Source organism: Silene latifolia, chromosome 9 (genome assembly GCF_048544455.1).
Source record: "Silene latifolia isolate original U9 population chromosome 9, ASM4854445v1, whole genome shotgun sequence".
In the NCBI taxonomy this organism is placed as follows: domain Eukaryota; kingdom Viridiplantae; phylum Streptophyta; class Magnoliopsida; order Caryophyllales; family Caryophyllaceae; genus Silene; species Silene latifolia.
In genome coordinates this window covers 37,275,926-37,282,505 of record NC_133534.1, presented here as the reverse complement: position 1 = coordinate 37,282,505, position 6,580 = coordinate 37,275,926, and the positions used below count along the sequence as shown (strand labels likewise).

Sequence of the window (6,580 nt, the reverse complement as noted above, 5' to 3'; positions counted from 1 at the left end):
TGTATGGGATACAATTTAGTTAGTCCCTTATATAAAATTGACTTTTATTTAGTCAAGTGAATTTATTATTTGATGACGAGTTACGAACTCGGGCCAAGGAATTTTTTTCAACTACATGATAGTTGATTAATAAATGTTATTCGGAATTTAGTAGTCAATATTTAATTTACTAAATTATTATGGTATGTGTGTATATTGTGAACCGGAGGTAATTAGTTAATTAAGTTTACAAGGAGTTGTAAAAACTAGACAAGAGGGTTTTATAAGACACATTTTATATTGATAAAATGGTAAAATGTTACTTAAGAGATAAGTGTACACTAGTCACTAATTTGTATTATTTAATTGTTAAATAATTAAATTAATATTTAATTATGTAAGATAATTAAATATAAGACTTATAAGCATTTGTGGGACAAATATCGAAAGTCAAAATAAGACCCAAATTATTAGCATGTGGACCGAATTCTTGTGACATATCACATGGGTTCTTTGCCTAATCTTTTCCTAACTTTAGGTGATGTAATATGATGACATCATCCATTTATTTGTCTATATATACACACATCCATATACATCTTTGATGGTTTTTTAGTTTTTTTAAAATCTCTAAACTCCTCACTTTGGCCGGTTCATTTAAGAAGAAAAAGACCAAGTTTTATTTCTTATCTTTTCTTCTTAAATTTGATCAAAGGTTGATTAAAACACATCAAATAAAATTCACATAAACATAATATACACTAAGTATTATTATAGTAATAATACTCACATATTATAAGGGTTGTTACTAGTTATGTCTAGTTAATATAATTAGTAATTTTAGGGTAAGTCTTGGGTGCTACCAAGAGGAGGTACTCAACTTTGGGTACTAAAGGTTGGAGGATCATCCTTATCATTTTAGCTCAAGAACTACAAAGGTAGGAGACCTTTGTGGTGCCCATATTTTCCTTATAGCAATGTAAGGAACTTTTGTCTTAAGATGGTTTAATACCATGTTTTATACATTATTTTTGCATGCATGTAGATTTAGACCACATTAAATTAATTTGTAATTTTAATATCATAAGATGAGTATTAATTTGGTCTAAATAACTAACAAGTGGTATCAGAGCATTGTTAAATACATGCATGTTGTCTTAAGACGATTTTAGTAATTTATGAGATAAATTGATAAAATTGATATTATGTTACTAAAATTAGTTTTATCACATAATATAGTCTTGCATGTAAATAATCTGGTCTTAGGATGATATGGGACGAAAATTTGATTTTTGTTAAATTTTTCCACTTTTTATAACTTAAATTGGCATAAAATTGAGTAAAAATGCATTAAAATTAATTAAGAGTTAATTAAATTGGGTTGCATGTTAATTTTATGCATATTTATTTATAAATAACCACATGCATGTTCTATTTATGAGAAAAATAGAAACTTTAAATTAATGTGATTAATTTAGGTTGTTTATTAATTTTTATTTGATAAAAATGGGTAAATAATGGTTATTTTGTAAATAAATATTGATTTAATTTTAGGGCTCGAAATTTCTGAATTTTTAGCTCCTGGAAATTGTTCCAAAATGTATAAAATTTTATTTTAAGTCATTTCAATTTTTATGGTTTGATTTAGAATTAAATCGTAAAAATTATCGCTTTACCGATTAAATTGTGAAATTTTTTTAAATAAAGTTTAAAAACAAAAATTTTCACTTGCATGGCATTTTTGGTGTAAGACCAGAATGTTCATGGTTTTGAAATTTATTTTTCCATGAATTTTTATATTAAATGGAATTTTTGTATGATAATTGTGAATTATTATATCATTTTTTGTCACAATTGTGTTTTAATTCCCATATAAATTCAAGATAATTGTTGAGAATAATTATTTTGATATTAGACCAGATTAGTATGATGAGTAAGTCTTAAAATTATTTTAAGAATTGATTATGAATTTTTATTGGTAAAAATTCCGTCAAGGCAGGCTCAAATGATCGTTGTTGGTAAGTTAGACGATTTGGCATGTCATTTTCCATAATGCATTTTATTATTCATTTAGATGAATGGTTTTTAGAATTATAATTATGTAATTTTTCCTAATATGGCCATAGGTAGAAGTTGGTATTTCCCGAAATGCAAGGGAATATCGACTTGTTTTGTAATTAATTGCGATTTCGTATCGCCTAATTTGTAATTAATTAATAGTTTTTATTTTAATTTTATTATAAATTGTATAATAGATTTAATTATTAGTAATTAGATGAAGCATCTAAAGACGGAGTTTTCATGAAGACGGTGTTTTCGGAAAGGCGTTCCGAAATCCTAAAGAAGGAGGCCTATTTATGAAGACTCAAGGTACCAAGGAGTTGGTTTCCGAAGTGTAATAATTTTAGTTAATTAGATTAACTAGGTGGCCATATTAGGACTTGTTTGTTTTAATTCGTTTATGCATTCATGCCAAATCGTCACTACATGTTTTCTTTTTGTTGTTATCGATTTAATCGTCTAGCATTCACTAATTTTGTTCACTTAAAAGTGATAGACAATTAAATTGATAAGATCTCTCACATTTGTTTAAAATTGAGATTAAGCCTTACCAAATAATAGCACCTATGAATCCCTTCTTCATTAGAGGTAGGTTCGGATCACCGAGGTACACTCTTTTTACGTTGGGTAAGTAGGGTAATAAAAGTTATTATGCCTGAAAATTGGTTGGACTCAACGGGATAAATATGGGTTGAATCGGTCCACCGTGCCCATATTTATTCTGGGGCTAAAAGATAGATTTTAAGAAAGTCCGTCAACCAAGAGTTCTAGTAGTAGAATCAGTTAAAGATATTGACTCACCAAATTTATATAAATATGGGTTGAATCGGTCCACCGTGCCCGTGTTTATATAAAATTGGATCTTGGAATCATTTATATAATTCAGTGGGAGATCATTATATAAATGGGAACTTGTTAAATAGTTTCACAAGTTAAATATTTCTAGACGATAAATGTTAATCTTTCCTTTATTTCCTTTGTAGTAATCACGATGACTTCTACTAGTGAAACCGCCACAATAGCTAGAGATTCATGGCTACGTTCTTTTATGGACAAATATGTATTAAAAGCCGACGGTAGTAAGTTTAAAGATTGGGAAGAACAACTTCGATTAGCTGCCGCAGGTGATGGCAAATTACGTTACCTTGTCGATCCCTCTCCCCCTTCGCCTAGTACTAGGGCCATTGCCGATGTAAGGGAGGCTTTTTCAAATTATCAAAAGGAATCCGCTGCAATAAAAAATGTTTTGATTTTTTCAATGGATCCTGCTTTAAAAAGGCAATGTGTCAAGTTTCGTGATGCACATGAAGTATTCTCGAGGCTTTCAACTATGTTTTCTCAAGCCCCGAGAATAATTCAGTATGACACCGCTGTTCGTTTCTTTGAGGCTAACCTCAAAGATGGTCAACCTGTAAGTTCACACGTACTTAAAATGATTGAGTACGTGGAAACTTTAGAGGGGTTGGGATGTAAGATCCCCGATGAACTAGTGGTGGACCGAGTGCTCCACTCTCTCTCGCATGTCAAGGGACTTACCCAATTTAGAGTAAATTACAATATGACAAACATGAGAAAGAGTTTACATGAGCTCCATTCTCTGCTTGTGCAAGCAGAGAAGGACATGGGATTGAGTGGGAGTACAAGGAAAGATGTGCTTGCGATTAATGTGAAGGGGAAGAAGCGATTTAAGAGGAACGCAGTAAGAAGCCCGTTCCGGTGGAGGGCAAAGGTAAAGCAATTGCGAATTGCTCTACCAAGCCAAAATCTATAAAGGGTAATCCTCTTAAAGATACTTGTAATTATTGTAATAACAAGGGACATTGGAGACGTAATTGTACAAAGTACCTGGATGACATAAAAGCTGGCATTGTGAAGCCGACATGTAATTTCTCAACTGAATCTTTTATGATAGACATAAATTATGCTTCTAATACAACTTGGGTATTAGATACTGGTTGTGGTTCTCACTTGTGTAATCATTTGCAGGGCCTAAAAAGCATAAGAAAGCTAAACAAGGGTGATGTCGATCTCCGAATGGGAAACGGGTCTAAAGTAGCTGCCGTCTCTGTAGGAACTTATGTACTTAGTTTAGCTTCGGGGTTGGAGTTACATCTTAATAATTGTTATTTTTTACCAACGCTATCTAGAAATATAATATCCGTATCCGTGTTAGACACTGAAGGGTTTTCTTTTGTAATTAAAGACAAGTGTTGTACTTTTTCCCTTAATGGGATTGTATATAGTCAAGCTATTTCAATCAATGGTATTTATATTCTAGATACTTGCAACGATGTTTATCATTTAGATAATAAAAGACTCAAAACAGGTGATCCCGATCAATCTTATTTATGGCATTGTCGATTAGGACACATCAACGAGAAGCGCATTAAAAGACTAGTGTCGACTGGTGTAATTAAACCTTTTGATTTCGAATCATTTGGTACATGCGAATCTTGTCTTCTTGGCAAGATGACTCGTTCACCTTTTCTAGGAAAAGGATCTCGAGCTAGTGAGTTGTTGGGTTTAATACATACCGATGTATGCCGTCCAATGACAGTCACTGCTAGAGGTAATTATGACTATTTCATTACTTTTACCGATGACATGAGTAGATATGGGTATATCTACTTAATGAGGTATAAAAGTGAAGCTTTTGATAAATTCAAAGAGTTTCAGAATGAAGTAGAAAACCAATTAAATAAGAAGATTAAAGCATTACGATCAGATTGTGGTGGGGAATATTTAAGCAATGACTTTAAAGATCACCTTAAAAACTGTGGTATTGTATCTCAGTTAACTCCTCCTGGCACACCACAATTAAATGGTGTGGCTGAAAGGAGGAATCGAACTTTATTAGATATGGTTTGATCGATGATGAGTCAAACAGAGTTACCTAAGTCATTCTGGGGTTTTGCCATTTTATCTGCTGTACAATCACTTAATAAAAGTCCCACTAAAGCAACTGACAAAACTCCATATGAGATATGGAAAGGGAAAGTCCCGAATCTGCGATACATGAAAGTATGGGGTTGTGATGCTTATGTCAATAGTAAGTCTGACGATAAGCTTGCACCTCATTCTGAAAAGTGTATTTTTGTAGGCTACCCTAAGGAAACTTGTGGATATTACTTCTACAATAGTAACGAGAACAAAGTGTTTATGGCTCGTGAAGCTGTCTTTCTAGAAAAAGAGTTTATTTCTAGAAGACAGAGTGGGATAAAATTTGAATTTGATGAAGTTCAAGAGCCAAAAACTGATATGACAATACAGGAAGATGTTCCTTCTACGTCTGAATTGGTTATTGTTCTTTCTAAACCTAGGAGGTCAGAAAGGATTAGTCGCCAGTCTGATAGATACCTTGGTATTATCGAGGAAGATGGTGACTATGAGGTTTTACTTTTAGAAAGTGATGAACCCAAGACCTATAAAGCAGCTATTATGAGTTATGACTCTAAGCTATGGCTCGAGCCCATGCAATCCGAAATGGATTCCATGTACGATAATCAGGTATGGGACCTGGTTGACTTACCTAAAGATGTTCGACCTCTTCAGTGTAAGTGGATATTCAAGATTAAAATCGGCATGGATGGACATAAAGATGTCTACAAAGCTAGATTGGTTGCAAAAGGTTTCACTCAGGTTCATGGTTTACACTATGATGAAACTTTTGCACCAGTTGGCTATGCTTAGATCTGTTCGGATAATGTTAGCGATTGCTGCATTTCATGATTATGAGATATGGCAAATGGATGTCAAAACCGCTTTCCTGAACGGGTTTCTGGAAGAGGAAGTGTTCATGACACAACCTGAGGGTTTTGTGGATCCTAAAAATCCTAACAAAGTATGCAAACTTAAGAGATCCATTTATGGTCTTAAGCAAGCGTCAAGGAGTTGGAATCATCTTTTTGATCATGTTATTAAACAGAATGGTTTTTCTCGAAGTTTTGAGGAACCATGTTTATACATGAAGTTTAGTGGGAGTAAAGTTGTTTTCTTACTTCTTTATGTGGACGACATATTACTCATTGGGAATGATGTTGATATGCTTGCTTCTGTTAAGAAGTGGTTGGGAAATCACTTCCAAATGAAAGATTTGGGAGAAGCTCAGCGCATCTTGGGTATCCGGATCTATAGGGATAGATCCAAAAGGATATTAGCATTGAGTCAAGAAGCCTATATCGATAAGGTTCTTGACTGATTCAATATGAAAAACTCCAAGAGAGGTTTTCTACCTATGGGCAGTGGGATCACTTTGAGTAAGTCACAGTGTCCTACTGAGCCTAAGGATATTGAACGCATGAAATCGATTCCCTATGCTTCCGCTGTGGGATCGATCATGTATGCTATGATATGTTCTCGTCCTGACGTCTCGTATGCTTTGAGTATGACGAGTCGTTTTCAGAAAACTCCAGGTGAGAGTCACTGGATAGCCGTCAAGAATATTCTGAAGTATTTGAAAAGGACTAAAGATTCATTCTTAGTGTTTGGAGGAGAATCTGAATTACGTATAAGAGGTTATACGAATGCCAGTTTCCAAACC

General features: G+C 33.5%; 1 long non-coding RNA gene across 2 annotated transcripts; it reads left to right on the top strand.

Moving 5' to 3' along the window:
* The first annotated feature begins 617 nt into the window (after window positions 1-617).
* On the top strand, window positions 618-4,268 carry LOC141599599 (uncharacterized). 2 transcript variants are annotated; one of them, XR_012523857.1, is made up of 2 exons: window positions 618-958; window positions 4,027-4,268. It is a non-coding gene; the product is annotated as an uncharacterized LOC141599599 (long non-coding RNA). The 2 variants fall into 2 exon arrangements; XR_012523858.1 differs by lacking the exon at window positions 618-958 and adding an exon at window positions 3,765-3,922.
* Window positions 4,269-6,580: the final 2,312 nt, after the last annotated feature.